The sequence below is a fragment of the Orussus abietinus genome, unplaced genomic scaffold (genome assembly GCF_000612105.2).
Source record: "Orussus abietinus isolate OABI.00-Male unplaced genomic scaffold, Oabi_2.0 scaffold340, whole genome shotgun sequence".
Lineage (NCBI taxonomy): Eukaryota > Metazoa > Arthropoda > Insecta > Hymenoptera > Orussidae > Orussus > Orussus abietinus.
In genome coordinates, this window is record NW_019395966.1 from 36,912 (window position 1) to 51,037 (window position 14,126).

Consider the following 14,126-nt stretch of genomic DNA (forward strand, 5'->3'; position numbering starts at 1 on the left):
ATAATTCATAAGTCCGTTTGCGCATTTACCGTAGGCACTGGGCCCTTACCGAGGACCTTGGGGGGGCAACGACGTCCTCTCACTAGGGCGTTGTGCCTTTTTCGGACTTCTACCGTGGAGCCCGAGTTTTGATTGCGTACAACCTTTATTCTTTTATCCCGCTTTTAATTAATTAACGTTACTGTTCCGTACCTGGACCCTCACTCCGAGCATGGTGTAATTAAGTGTTGGGGCGCGCTCTCGTACACTCCGTTTTCATTAGATTTGATAATAAATATCTCGAAGGGATTGTTTACCATATGTGTTTGGTACATTTTTTTTCAATAATTGCTCTCGTCCCGCGGATTTCAAAAGTGACTCCTCCTCGTACCATTTTTCGTGCCGAACCCTCCACCTCTGCCGTGCCGTGAAGAGTGTTACGTGGCGACTGAGTGGCTATCGAGGCCGGGGAAATTTTGCAGATTCCTCTGAGCGGTATAGTGTTCGTAGAGGAAATAACTCGTACGCACGCATAACCAGTTTATGATTTGAGAAATATGGAGACGATAACCCAGAGCGGCTAGGTCAACCTCCTTAGTGGGATTGATAGGTTTTGGTCCTCAAAGGGTGGTTGGAAAGTTGCAATGAAGACTCAGGAGGGGTTATATGGTATCGTGAGAATTAAGTCGTCGTTTTATATTGAATCAAATAGTTCTATTTGTGATGCAAGGGGTACAGTTTCCATGGAGGTAAGGTGCGCAAAAGATATGCTGCGCTAAGCGGATCGTCACGAAACGAAACAAGAAGGAGGCCGCGCTTGCGGAAGTGTAACGATATATGTCCGCGTATCAATTGCGAAATGCTGACGCCAGATTCTTCGCTAGCAAGTTGCGCTTTGCTTTTCTCAGCAAGGGCAACTAATGAGTTGCGATATATATTGTAAGGAGTTAGAATTTGGAGGTCGTTACCGTTAGGTGAATACCAATTTCTATTGTGGGTTAGTAATTTGGAATAGGGTTCGAAAGAGAGTGATGAAAGAGAAAGAGTGGGAGGGTGGAGCTCTTTAAAGAGAACCTGTACCTTAACTTTGCAGAGACCTTTACTTTCGGTGACGTCTCTTCTATGTCCTGCCAGTTGCGATAAACTGCACGTGAACGCCTTCAAACCAGGGCATGTCCTAGGACTGGAGCTTCCTAAGATTCTCCCGCTGATCCGGAATTCGCAGCGCCGTCGTTCTTCTCACTCTTGGCTCGTGGATGTCGGAGAACCGAAAAGCACAATTGTTACTTACAGTAACAGGTCAGCTCTGCAGAGAACCCCAGCCATACAGAGTGTGGACTAACTGACTGGGAGGTCGGTTTTAGTAGAAGGGTGGCTAACAGACCGAGTCAGATTGGCGACATGCTCTTTTTCGGTGCCGTTTTAATACGAGATCTTATCCTTGAGATGCCCGTGAGGACAGGGTCCAATTTCCTTGTTTTTGGATTTTGTTGTTAGGGACTTGACCGAACGTGATCAGGAAGTCACTATGTTGACAGATGAGTAGGCCCCGTGTTTTGGTCCAGAGTGCAGTTCGGTGTGCAAGGCTTGCGAATACGCCAAAACATTCCTCGATAATTACTCCACTCGTTATTTTTCTGGGTTAATCAGATGCTACTATAGTTGCTTTGTATTCGATATTTATCTTCCAGTAACTGACTCATACTTAATGTAATGCGCGCCTCATTATTTTGAGAAAATAGGGTAGTCTCGTAACAAGGGCGTAATATTTCGCAGTAAGATGTTCACATTTTGCGAGACAGTACATTATGTGTTTAAGAATTTAATAATTTGTAATACAAATTGTTTTAATAAAAACCTGTTTAATAATTATGGTAAATGACCTGTAAGTGACACTATGTTTATTAAAATTCGACTTTCGTCGAGTTATCTCGTTTTTTAAGATAGTGCACGTTAAATATCAGCGCCATTTTTTACTTTCCTTTTGTATTCAATTCGTAAAAAAAAAACTCAATTTTCGTTATTGATGAAGAGTGAAGAGCAAGAAGTTTGACCCTCATAAAGACCTTTTTCTGTTAAGTGGCAATAAAACTTTTAAATTACAACGTGAACATTTAAGTGAAGATATGGGCATGAAGAAGCTGCACTCAATATAGACACACTGAATAGGTAGACGGATGTTTCATTTGTGTATTCGAGAATTGTGTGAATTTAAGAAACTTCCATGAGTTCTTGTGTCATTTTCGACTTCTTATATGATTTCGATTCAGAATTGAACAACTGACAAGAGACTGCACGTGATTAGACTCTCATAATTCGATATGCATTTAAGGTGAAGAGAAAAATTTAATAGACGTCGCTAAAAAAGATTTTTCTTATAACCTACGTTAGCGACGATCAATTTGTATTGACAGCTGTGTCAAATTATATTGGATATTCTACTAAATTCTTGTTTGAATAACTTCGATGGATGAAATCACAGCCTCTAGAATACATAACTTTCCCTACGGAGCCAGATTTTTAAATTATTCATCAGAAAAAATATATAAATAACAAATATACGTACTGGCAGCCCGCGAATCTGTGGCGCTTCAACATGGCCTGTGTCGTTACTCGTTCAACGTTTATGGCACTATTACACACAACCACTAATGAAAATTAAAAGAAAAGATCGCGCAGGGAAAATGATACACTAAGCTTCACAGCATATTACTGGGAACTACCGTTAAATAACCCAACTTATCATTTCTGGGTGCGACCATGCTAGTTGTCAACGAGGACATTTCCGTTAGAACCAATTTCAGCGAATTTCCGCCACCAGCGCTAGTTGTATTTCGTGACGTCATGCATTGTAGAAAATGCGCAGTGGATTATTGGCAGAAACAGCCAGCATGGCCGTACTTATCATAGAATTTGTCATTAGATATTGTTACGTAGGCACCCTCCGTACCCTAACCTAAGGAAAAACCCATTTTCCTATCACTGGGAGCTAGCCATGGAAATCCGAGTACGGAAACGCGATTAGGAAACTTGCAAAAGGATTCAGCACTAAATCACCTGACACGACAAGTTCATCGGCCAAGACGAGTCCAAAAGTCATCGATCGACCCGGGGCGAAAAACCTGATGACTACACAACGCGTCAGTACGACAAAGGAGTGCCACCCTCAGTTGGACTCAAGGACCTCCCATCAATTCGAACACCCTGCCAATAAAACCAGCCTTCAGGCAATGTAGTTAATTAGTCCAGTTAGTCTGTTCAAGATAGTCAACGTCGACGTCCGTCGACAAACTCGAGTAGAGCTCTTGGTCTTCGGTACTCCGTTCCTATCGAGTCAGAGACCGAGACCGCTGGGCTCCCTGTCAAAGACCATTTATTCTGCGAGCTGCAGTAGTCCCATCCAGTACTCCAGCGATCCCAGCACACCGAGTCGAGAACAGACGGCGGCACTGCGACTTCCGTTGGACGGGAGGCTTCTAGGAGACCTCCAACCCTAGGGCACGCTACGGGACGAAGGTGTCCACGCGCAGTCATCCGGCTGGGTCGACCAAAGGAGATTGTCACCGAATTCGGCACTGATCAAGTCAGGTAGAGGATCCATCGCAAACTCGACTCATCTTCATTCCATTCTAGTTTACTTCTGAACCCCTCATCTGCGATCAAACCGAATTCTAACCGTTAGTGCGATTTCCATACCTTGCTCTGATTAACCGGATAGATTAAGATTTCATTAACTTCCTTCGAACAGCTGAGTTCGAAATCTCAGCATTGCGAGATAGATTAGAGTCACGTGTAGACCGCCATTAAACAGCAAAGAATTCCCACGTCACCACTCCGGCGTTCAGTAACCTACCGCCGTTAAAGCGCGCTATCACGACACTCAAACCGCCGCGACGCGGAAGTATAATGACCCAGAGAAAATTAGGTCAAGGCACCTCGGGTGCCCCTCCGAGTTGATTGTAAATTAAACCTCATGGACCAATAAACCCCCTTTTCAGTCCTCACTTCCCTAGATCCCACCAGAGGAATTGATCCAGCCGCTCGGATCAATCTTCTCACAATATTAGAATACTCGTTACGCGCAAAATTCAGGTAGTCCCTACTCGAATCTCCCCGGCCTCGCATCCGCTCGGCCGCCACATAACAATATAATACGTATGTACTGCAACGCGTTTTCCTAAAACTGGGGGCGCGCTGGCAAACGGGAGGAAGGATCGGGGTCCGCAGGTGGATCGCCTCTCCGCGAGGTCGGCCGGAGGGAGTTCACCCGACAGTCGCAGGGCCGTTTTTATTTCTATGAGGGCACCAGGCGCGAGAAGCGCGCCGCGGCCCGCGGATTCCCGGTAAGGGCACGGCCGACGCCGCAGGACGGAGAACGAACCCGATCACCGGCTACTCAGCCTCGTGGAAGTTCTCGCGACTTTCCGCTGCACGGTAGAGGCGGGGGGTTCGTGGTCCCTACAACGCGAAGGGTACTGGGAGAACAGACCGTAAAAAGAAAGGACACGATAACCAAATTTTTAGTGAGACGGCACGGTAGTTCTTCATTCGCGCTCTCGCTATCACAATTCGGAGACAGTACATACGGTACGCAAGACATCGGACTTCTGGATCCCGCCGGCACGCTACTTTAAGACGGGAACCTCATGGTTCCACGGGACGGACGGCAACGCCAGCCCTCCAGGGCACAACGCCCACTCGGACTCCGCTCGGTCCACGGCCCGCCAATTCCGGCTCCGGGAGCGACGAGTCCTATTGAAAATCTCGGTCCACGGCCCGCCAATTCCGGCTCCGGGAGCAACGATTCATATTCAAAAGCCGCGGGATCACGCTCACGGGACACACATATATCGCAAGAGAACTCACCGCGACGAAATCACCGATTTTCTAATTACGATGTTTCCGGCGCACGCGGCCGAAACATGGCGGACGAGGGGTCGCGTGTCGAGGAGGATACAAGTCATCATTAGTTAAAATTGTAGCGGAAACGAATCTTTACTGAACCCCATCGTGGGTTTGCTCACCAAGTCAGTGGCAATCCAACCACGGGACGAGAGCAGGGCGTCGGCGGCGCTTGATGGATGGTGCGTGCGGGGTGGGGTGGTGGTGGCAGGGACGACGATGCGCGCCTCTCGCGCTCTTAGAGGCAGGCCCGTCGTTGATGGTGGGTCCGTCGGGGCCCTCGGCGCGTCGCCCTCTCCATGGGCGGCCGCCTGGAATTTTCTTCCGGGGTTCCCCGGTCCACCCGGGCAGACCTTCGCAAGCCCGGATCTCTCGGCGGCGACCGGTCGGGCTCCTGACCCGGAAGTCTGGCGTCCTGGGCGCCGGGCAATTAAGGGTCCGCCCCTTTGTGCCCGCCCCCTGTCGCCGTGACTTGGCCGCGAGCGGGCGTTCCCAGGACGCGGCATCCGTCCGCCGCCGTGCCGATCGGGACCGGGGAAAATAGCCAGGCCCCGTCCCCCAGCCCGGCTCCTGCCCGAGTATGTCCGGGTGAGTCCTGTGACTCCTGCGGGCGGCCCACCTTTAGCCGCCAGGGCTAACCAAGGGTCCGCCCCCGCAGGCAGGGCTGCCAGGGTGGCGAAGACGGGGTCGGGCGGCCCCCCTCATAGGGCCCGACGTTCGATCCGTCCTCTTCGGGCAGGTACGCCTCTGCACAGACGTCGTCTTCCTTCTCGACGCGGCTCTCGTAGCGGCGAGCGACTACGAAGCCGCGACCTCTACGAGGTCGACGCTGTTGTCGTTCCTGTTGCTAAGTGGGTTAGCGTAACTACAATCCTTTCCCGAATATTCGCTGGAATATTCTTCGAATATTCCAGGCAATATTCGAGATCACAAAATTCACGTTTGATTTTCCTATAGAAAAAGAAAATTATCCTTCAGAAAGGGTGGAAATGCGTATCCCGACCGGCGCCTCTCGGGGATTCGCTAAGAACAATACGGCGATTCCTGCAAGTCTCGAGGTACCGGCCCGAAGGCCAACCGCGCCTAAACCATTGGTTTCTAGCGGCACCCCGAAGGGTATACGTAATCTTACGTCACTACCGCCCCCACTATCAGGGGGGTTGTCCCATGACGGACCTGGAAAAATCCGAATGCTCTGGACCGCTCGACAAACCCTGGGGAGGCGCTAGCTGGGTCGGGGCCTCCGCGACGCACTCCCCGAAGGGAGGCCGCTTGACCCCGCTCGTTGCCCGCGGGGAACCAACGTGGAGGTCTCTCCCCTGCACCCGCGTGGTGCGAGCATCCGTGCAAGGCGCCAGCTGAGACGTAATGCTCCAGCGTGGTTTGACGAGCTTCCCAAGCTAGGTCAGGTGGGAACCCGATCCATCGGCCGAGTTGACCCGGCAAATATCGGATCGGTTATCCCACCTATCGGCCCGTACTAGCTCGCCGGCCTTCTTATTACGGCCGGTAGGGCCGGCCCCCAACCCGCACCCGGATAAACCGAGGACACGGGACGGGTTACCCGGAGCACCTCCAGCCGTCCGGTCGAGAAGTATTCCCATGATGAGGGCCACCTTTACGGCGATTCCTGCAGTCTTCAATTAAATCTGTAAAACGACTTAATATATATTAAATTATTGAATGGGTCGGTGCTAGGTTCCCCCGCAAATCGGGGACCGCCGGGCCAGAGATCGCTCCAGCATCCCGAACAAAGGCTGAAAGGCTCTCACAAATCCAGGTGACGGGTGACCCAAAATCTACCCCGTCACAACTCCTAGCATATGATAATTTTAGTGCACGCCAAATAAAATTTTTTTAAAATTTAGTTTCTACTTCTTTTATTTGTGTCGATGTAGTTTTTATTATTTGTCTTCGGTTTGGGGAAGCAGAAAATCTTGTACATACAACATACGTGAAACCAAATGTACTGTCACATTTGGCAACAAGATTTAAGCTGAGACTTTAATGGAATCTATGTATTCTAATATATTTGGCAAAAATTGTTGATTTGAGCTTCTGTACACCGAAAGTATCTTGAGGGGATTTCACTACTTTTTGTAAAACAAAAAAAAATAATGTCTCTTATTAATAATAAAATCGGCAAATGTATTTGACACATTCCTATCATTTCAAAATATAATTACTACAAACGTATAATTTGATTAAAAGTTACTAAGAATATGTATATTTCTCATACGCAGGGTACATAAATATATTCTTTTATATTGACATCCTCAACATTTTTAATGGCATTGGTACAAGGCTACCCTATTTTCTCAGAATAGAGAGGCGCGCATTACATTAAGTATGAGTCACATATCGGAAGATAAATGTCGAATCCAATGCAACGATAGTATCATCTGATTAACCCGGAAAAATAACAACGAGTGGAACAATCATCGAGGAATATTTTGGCTTATTTGCACGCTTTCCGCACCGAATTACACTCTCGACTAAAACGCGGAGCCTGCTCATCCGTGAACATAGGGACTTCGTGATCACGTCCGATCAAACCCCTAGCAACAAAATCTAATAACAAAGAAATGGGACCCTGTCCTCGCGAACATCTCAAGGATAAAATCTCGTGTTAAAACGGCACCGAAAAAGATAACGCCGCTAGTCCGAGGCGATCTGTCTACTACTTCTCTATTAAGACCGATCTCGCAGTCAGTCAGTCCACACTTTGTATGGCTGGAGTTCTCTGAAGAGCTGACCAAACTGTTAGTAACAGTTGTGTGTTTCGGTACTCCGACATCCACGAGCCAACAGTGAGAAGAACGACGGCGCTGCGAGTTTCGGATCAGCGGGAGAATCTTAGGTAGCTCCAGGCCTAGGACACGCCCCGGTTTGAAGGCGTTCACGTGCAGTTTATCGCAACTGGCAGGACATAGGAGAGACGTCACCGAAAGTAAAGGTCCCTGCAAAGTTAAGGTACAGGTCCTGTTTAAAGAGCTTCACCCTCCCACTCTTTCTCTTTTTTATCACTCTCTTTCGAACCCTATTCCAAATTACTAACCCCAAATAGAATTTGGTATTCATCTAACGGTAACGACCTCCAAATTCTAACTCCTCACAATATATATCGCAACTCATTAGTTGCCCTTGCTGAGAAAAGCAAAGCGCAACTTGCTAGCGAAGAATCTGGCGTCAGCATTCCGCAATTGATACGCGGACATATATCGTTATACTTCCGCAAACGCGGCCTCCAATGTTCTTGTCTCGTTTCGTGACGATCCGCTTAGCGCAGCATATCTTTTGCGCACCTTACCTCTTTGGAAACTGTACCCCTTGCATCGCAAATAGAACTATTTGAATCAATATAAAACGACGACTTAATTCTCACGAAACCATATAACCCCTCCTGAGTCTTCATTGCAACTTTCCAACCACCCTTTGAGGACCAAAACCTATCGATCCCACTAAGGAGGTTGACCTAGCCGCTCTGGGTTATCGTCTCCATATTTCTGAAATCATAAACTGGTTATGCGTGCGTACGAGTTAATTCTTCTACAATCACTATACCGCTTGGAAGAATCTGCAAAATTCCCTCGGCTTCGCTAGCCACTCGGCCGTCACGTAACAGCATAATATAATAATTTATCCGCCAATGATAATTTTGAAATTCTAGTATCAAATTTGGATGTAGCGACCACGAAAACCGTGAGGAACCTTGTTGACTGCCAGACCAGATTACCGCTAGGTTACGGCGGTAGGCGCCCCCTAACCGGCCAGGCACATCATAATAACACCTCCCCTTCGGGGTTCGGGTTCGCTACCTGGGCTCCGCTTCCGACAATCCATTGTGGGGTCATGCAAAAATATTACGTCATAATTAGTAGTTTCATTTCGGTCCCGCGTTACGCAGCAACGCGTCGCGCTAATGCGAGTCGTTCACTATTTTGGCGCCCTTGCCATCAAGTTATAGTTATGGCACATGGAATGCTCTTGCCATTAAGTTGTCGTACGGCACCATAAGAATGCTCTTGCCACCGAGCCAGTTATGGCACAAGGACCATGTCGCTATCCGACCGGGAGAGAGACCCCACGGCGCGGCTCCGCATCTCCCAATCTCGTGCGTGGACAAATGAGAGCAACGGGCTCAGCCCGACGCAAGTCACGCGACATACCGTGGAGGCTGAGTACATACGCACTCCTACTGCCTCCCGGTCCGCCGGCTAGTCCGCAGGGGACAGACAGCAACCCACGGCAGCCCCGACGGTATCGAGAACGGATGACCCCCCCCCCCCCCCCGAGCGGAGGACCAAATCACCCGGCCGGACCCGCACGCCACCTCACAATCCCTGAATTCGGGCACATTTAATGGTTATCTCACCGGAGTCTGTAGGGTTTCTTGCTTCTTCTCATTGATCTCCGCAGTCCTCCTTGAGGCCAGTCACCGTGATCTGCTCTTCATCTGATCAGAGGCGACTGCTCCAGTCAAGTAGCTCCCACTGTTGCTTCTTGGACTTCATGCTTCTTCGGTAGCACGCACTTTACTCCTTTTCGCACATATGCTCCCCCCGCACGATTGTTCCACACACACGAACGACTCGTTGCGACCGTACCGCACTACTCGAATGAAGCGCTGCGACTCACTCGGCATGAGTCGACTCGTTATCTTCGTTTCTCGCCACATATTCCCTTTTTCCGGCAATCCCGGTTAATCCCTCGGACAAGTGGCAACCTTACCTGAGGTGCGGGCTGTTGGCCAGACCCTTCGTTTGTTGTGGTTTTCCGGGGAAAACCACAATCGACGGGTAGAAATCATTCCGTCAGTAACAAACCTATTTTTATAAAAATCCAACCGTTTCTACATTTTTATCCGCCATATTAGGTCGGCTATTTTCAATTATTATATTCTGTTTGCTGAATAGGATTCCGCGACCTCGTAGATCTTGGATAAACCGTTTTCTTTTTCATAAAAAATGCAACAATTTTATAATTTCCTGTCCGTCCCTTTGAATTATGGAATTTTGTTATCAGATTTGAATTCATCAACCACGACTACCGTGAGAAACTCATTTTTTTTAATCTCACAATTTTTACATTTTTATCCGCCACATTGGATCTACCGTTTTAGATTTTAAAATTTTGTTTAGAGATTTGGAGTCAATGACCCTAAAGATCTTGAGAAAGAAAAATCTCAATTTTTAAATTTTGTATCCTCCATTTTGAGTTTCAAAATTCTGTTACCAAATTTGGATTCAATGGCCACGAATACCGTGAAAAACTTATTTTTATAAAAATTAAACCGTTTATATATTTTTATCCGCTATCTTGAATTTCAAAATTCTGTTACCAGATTTGGATTAAGCGGTTATAAAAACCACACTAAACCGTTTTTTATAATAATCCAATCATTTTGAAACTATATTCTTCGCCATATTCGATCCGCCATTTTGAATTTTGAAATTCGCCTTCTGTTGTTATATTTGAATTCAGCGATTCCAAAATCTCTACTTTAATCTTTTTTCTTGTAAAAATGAAATCAGGCTGAAATTTTTGTCCGCCATTTTGAATTTTGCAATTATATTATCTGACTTGGCTTCAGCGATCTGAAAAACATCGAGAAACCTTTTTTCTTTAAAAAAAAAACAATCATTTTAAAGCTGGGATGGGAATAGTTCCTTCTGCGCGAGGCGGTGTCGAATGTTGGCTGCCCAGAAACTATATGACAGTCCACCTGTCATATCTGTGCGAAAAAGTATTCTGTGGCTGCGGCAAAGACGATGATAATAACACAACCTCGATTCTGAGAGTGCTGAAAACTTTAAGATGCTACATCTTCACGTAGGTTATAGCGTTCGGAGTCGGGTAAATTTTAGAAAATTCCTGATTTTTTATTTGATTTTTTTTAACTGATCAGACGTTCCTTTCTTTTTGTATAGTAATGGAGAGAGTAGATTCCCATTTCCCCCACTCCTGAAATCTCGATGCTTGGCGTATAGAACTCTGTAGCGTCTCGCTCGAGCTCAAGCGCGCGGGGTGCGTTTCTCTCAGCACACAACGATGTGAGTTTCTTGTTCAATAATGTATTTGGCGCGAAACTCTACTGAGTTTTTTGGTAGGTTAGTAAAAATGCAGAATGAATTTTTGAAATCTTATCGAGAACTTGTGAAAACTTATGTGTATTTCAGTTAGGACTTGAATTTGTATTTAAAATTCAAGTAAACAATTTAATCAATTTCTGCAAAATTGGCTATTTCAAGTTATGTGTGCTGTTTGACTTTTTCGAGAGTTGATTCAGTCGATAGAACTGTATTGATGTATTATTTTGATCAGATCTTTTCTCATATGCTCATTTCTCTGGAAGTAATTAATTTTAAATGGAAATAGATTCAAAATCTATTTAAAATTGAGTATCCGAAATATTTTTTCTTTTCCTTATTTCAAATACGAAATAGAAAAGGGTATTTTACACTTTAGATACGCATTTCGAATAAATTCAATTAATAAAAGTTACCCAGATTTACGTTTATGAAAATCTCGCATAAAAAAGACTTGTTATATTAACGGGTGTCCATTTACATATTCATTTAATTATTTACGGGTGTTCATTTTTTCGAGGAATACGGAGAAAAGTGTAGAACGTAAATACATAAGAGCAGGTATATAGTACGAATGTGGCTGCATTGTAAATTTTCCTACGGTATTTCACTGTATAAATGTTAATAAACTATTTTTTTTAAGCTAAGATAATATTCTAACTTCTTTTCAGTGTGTTACGTCCCGCTGTAGTCTAGGAAAAAGTTAGATTTTTAATTTAGATTTTTAAATCGGGTTTCGAGGGAGCGAGCCCTGCACTAGGACGGAAGTAAGGTGCTGAACTGGCATTCCAGAGCTGCGCACGGGCTCGCCGGGGCCAAGTCCACGCGCCGTCGGAAGATCTCCGGGCGCGAAACCCCGCGTCAGCATTAGGTTCGTTCTCCTGGAGGCGCTACCGATCTCCAGGAATTTGAGGACGCTGCAAAAGATGGGCCCCACCTAGGAGGGCCTCTTGCCCCTACTCCTTGTCCATGAGGCCGTGGAATATCTGGAGCTCGGCCGGGAGCGCACTCTGTTTTAAAATTTTCAAGCGGCAATAAGTCTTGCATAAGCGACCACCTTTGACGTGCGACAAAAACTTTCTACAAGTGACCAAAGGATTCCGAAAAGAAAAAGGGGGACCAGGGAAGATAGTTGGCTCAAGAGCGCTAGACAAAGGAAAAAGCACACCAGAGGCCCAGCCACCGAGTAGTTCGGAGTCTCGACGCACCGACACAGAAGGTTAGCATTTCTGTATATTTGTATTTCAATCTGTCTTATTCTCGCGACCGAGCACCCCCTCCCCCCCTTTTTGATATCAGCTCCTCGGGCTGAGCAAAATTTTTTCGGGATCGATTCGTCGCGAGTCAGAGTTGAAATAGTGTTTTTCGGAGAGTGCCGACATTATACTAAATTCAATTTAATATGGATAGTATTATTCGGAAGTGAGTGACGATCAGAACCGATTAATCTGAATCTGGTAGTTTGCGGATAAACCCTTCTTTATTTCAAAGATTCTCGACCGGAGATTGAGTTTAAGTGATTGCCAAAATAGGTTCGGTCAAGTTAGCGAGTCCATCAAATCACCGAATTTATACGAATCCGTGCGATAACTTTACTCGCCCCCCCCCCCTTTTTTTTTCTTGTGTCAATTGTGAAATTTAAATTGATTGAAATATTATCGTATAAAATATTATTTAATGTGAATGTGCTTGGTTGAAATACTGATTTATACTGGTTGTTACCGAAACTGTGTATCTTGATGTTATCGTAGGTGAGACTTCCCGAACGACGTATGAATCGGGTGGAATATCCGGATGTCATATTATGTACTAGTGAATTTTGTATCTCAAGAATTTTGTTCTAATTGATCGAGGAAAAATCAATTTATTCACGACATTATTAAACTCCAATTTCAGTCAGTGGGATTCAGGTTAATTGTGTATGAACCTTCTAATTTCGAGTCCTCCCACTCTTATAATACATTCAAGTCATTGAGTGAATTGAAATCTGTCAAATCAGTGCTGTGGTTAAATTTACTATTTTACATACGACTCAGTTCGGTAACTCTCACCTGATTGTCCAATACTCTAATTATATTACAGTGTCATTCGTTTGATGTTCTCATGAGCAGATAATTTTTGTGTCACTTGTAGAAGTTTATTGTGTCACCCGTTGTCTGATTTTCCAACTACGTATATTATTTTGACAGTCATTGTTTAAAATTTCTCTTTGCATTTATTATTCAGTCATCTGGAATTAAAGGTGAAATTTCTTCTGTTTCGTAAATTTCGATCCTGCGTCTTAAGTATTATTTCATGATTAAATTTTATTCTGTCCGATTAAATTTTGAAAGCTGCTCTAAATGTCGTGTTGAATTAATTGAGATTTTTAATTTTTCCATTGTGGAATTCTGCGGAGTTAGCCCGTTTTGACCAAATTAGTTGAGTCTCGCGCAAGCCTGTAATTGTAATTCAGAAATATCGTATTGTGTCTCTGCGAATTAATATAAAATTCGATAGCGGAATGTAATTTTTCACGGATCCCGTATTTGGTATTGATCTGTCCACATTGTGTATTTTGTTGAATGTTATTATAGTTGGTCTTTCCTTCCTAATTTTAAGATCGTTACTTGACATGTCTCCTTGCAACTTATTTCAATCATTTATTCCCCGATCGTTCAATCCGTCTATGCGAACCTGGATTCCAGAGGAAGTTTTCTAAGTCCCATTTTATTTTTATTTGATAATTGTTTCGCACCGAAGTCATACCCCTTTGCAATTCGATGTCTATTCTCTACTTTTATCCTTTGAAATCTTGTGTTTAATTTCGACTTTTAGCTTTTGCGATTTGATACTTATTCTCACTTTGGAAATTTGATATTAAGAATTTACTTTCGCGTTCACTCCCGCAATTTGATATTAAACCCTATTCTTAACATTTACTCTTGAACCGTGACATAAAATTTTACCCTTAACTTCAATTCTCAAATTTTGGCATTAACCTTTGTTCTTGAACTTTATCGCTGGATTTTATTTTAATANTTATTTTTTTTAGGAAATTCATTCTGCCCCTCAGGTAATTCATATTCCGCCCTACTCCCACCGCTAGTACGCTGCGCGGCCGGAGAGGGCAGAGCGGACAGGAGGAAACCATCGACGGAGTTCAGTGTACCCTCT